Source organism: Neophocaena asiaeorientalis, unplaced genomic scaffold (genome assembly GCF_003031525.2).
Source record: "Neophocaena asiaeorientalis asiaeorientalis breed wild unplaced genomic scaffold, Neophocaena_asiaeorientalis_V1.1 scaffold79, whole genome shotgun sequence".
NCBI lineage: Eukaryota > Metazoa > Chordata > Mammalia > Artiodactyla > Phocoenidae > Neophocaena > Neophocaena asiaeorientalis.
Window position 1 is genome coordinate 221,837 of NW_020175402.1, and position 1,915 is coordinate 223,751.

Consider the following 1,915-nt stretch of genomic DNA (forward strand, 5'->3'; position numbering starts at 1 on the left):
AAGGATTAGCTAAATCTGAACCTTAGATTGAAATTTCAAAAATATTAGCTAAAGTAACCTATAACCATATCTAAATTCAATCTTTTTAAAAATCAAACATGAAGGGCTTCCCTGGTGGCGCAGTGGTTCAGAGTCCGCCTACCGATGCGGGGGACACGGGTTCGTGTCCCGGTCCAGGAAGATCCCACATGCCGTGGAGCAGCTGGGCCCGTGAGCCATGGCCGCTGAGCCTGCGCGTCCGGAGCCTGTGCTCCGCAATGGGAGAGGCCACAACAGTGAGAGGCCCGCGTACCGCAAAAAAAAAAAAAAAAAAAAAAAAAAAAAAAAAAAAAAAAAACCACAACAGGGAGAGGCCCCCGTACAGCAAAAAAAAAAAAAAAAAAAAAATCAAACATGAAGAAAGAAAGGATCTATGTTGTCAGAATTCTAATTACCTAGGGCATGTATTTATGGTCTGACAATGACACTCATTAACCCAACAAATTGAAACCACAAACTCTACTTTTCTAGATTAATTAATATTCAGTAAAACTGTTCCTCCTCCTATTACACTGAATTACACTAGAAATAGCCCAGTCTACCACAGTTCATCAAAACCATACCACAGCATCAAAACCCAAGCTCTTTTCATAATTACAGAGAAGTAAACTTCAAAACATCCTAAAAACAAGGCATTTACTTATGAGTGCAATTCATTTAAATTACGTGTAAGTGCATTCTTACAGAATCTGACCTCTGGGGCTAAAAGTCAAAGCTCTTGCTCTTTAGTATCTAGAGAGGCCATGAAAATTAATTCATTAGGTACGTGACTCACACTGACCTGGGTTCCTCAAGAGTCACCTGAAGAACCAGCATTAAGAGCAAAGAGAGAGTTCCAAAGGCCCTCCTTCCCCAAGCCAAGGAGACTTATGTGGCTGAGAAGGTTCTAAATAGATCAAACCAAAGAGACTATAAATGGACCCAGAGACTACAAATGACATCCAGGGGCCCTAAGACATGACTAGGCATTCCCTCATCTCTAGAAGAACTTAAATAAAGATCGGTACTAAAGAAGCTAAATAACTATTACTCTCCCACTCAATATTCATATGTAAAGTCCCAAAACCCAGGAAATTTGACCCCAAGGATGTCCATAATATATATTCCAGGAATCACAGAACCAAGACAGCCTCCTTGCCAGTACTTTATAACACAGAATGTTATTTGTGGGCAAGACGTGGCCTTTGAAAAACTGCCTAAACTGCACCCACTTAAGAGTAACCACTTTGAGCACTCGCTTCAGCAGCACATATACTAAAACTGGAACGACACGGAGAAGATTAGCATGGCCGTGGCGCAAGGATTACACGCAAATTCGTGAAGCGTTCCATATTTTTTGATTCACTTTGTTATACAGCAGAAACTAACACAACACTGTAAAGCAATTACACTCCAATGAAGACGTTAAAAGTAAATAAATAAATAATAAAAGAGAAAAAAATTAAAAATAAAGGTAACCACTTTGGACGTCCCCTGGCGTTCCAGTGGTTAAGAATCCGCCTGCCAATGCAGGGGACACAGGTTCAAGCCCTCGTCTGGGAAGATCCCACATGCCACGGAGCAACTAAGCCCATGCGCCACAACTACTGAGCCTGTGCTCTAGAGCCCACAAGCCACAACTACTGAAGCCTGCATGCCTAGAGCCCGTGCTCCACAACGAGAGAAGCCACCACAATGAGAAGCCCGTGCACCACAATGAAGAGTAGCCCCCACTCGCTGCAACTAGAGAAAGCCCACGCTCAGCAACGAAGACGCAACGCAGCCAAAAATAAATAAATTTATTTTAACCAAAAATAAATAAAGTAACCACTTTAGTCAAACTGCAGCCTTGATGATTTACAGCTCTGTTTACAGATTTTCATAAGAGAAACAGCTA

The 1,915-nt window shown here is 41.9% G+C and overlaps 1 non-coding gene across 1 annotated transcript; it reads left to right on the forward strand.

The window, feature by feature from the left end:
• Positions 1 to 1,269: 1,269 nt before the first annotated feature.
• LOC112414469 (U6 spliceosomal RNA) lies at positions 1,270 to 1,376 on the forward strand. Its single transcript, XR_003006163.1, has one exon. It is a non-coding gene; the product is annotated as a U6 spliceosomal RNA (small nuclear RNA).
• Positions 1,377 to 1,915: the final 539 nt, after the last annotated feature.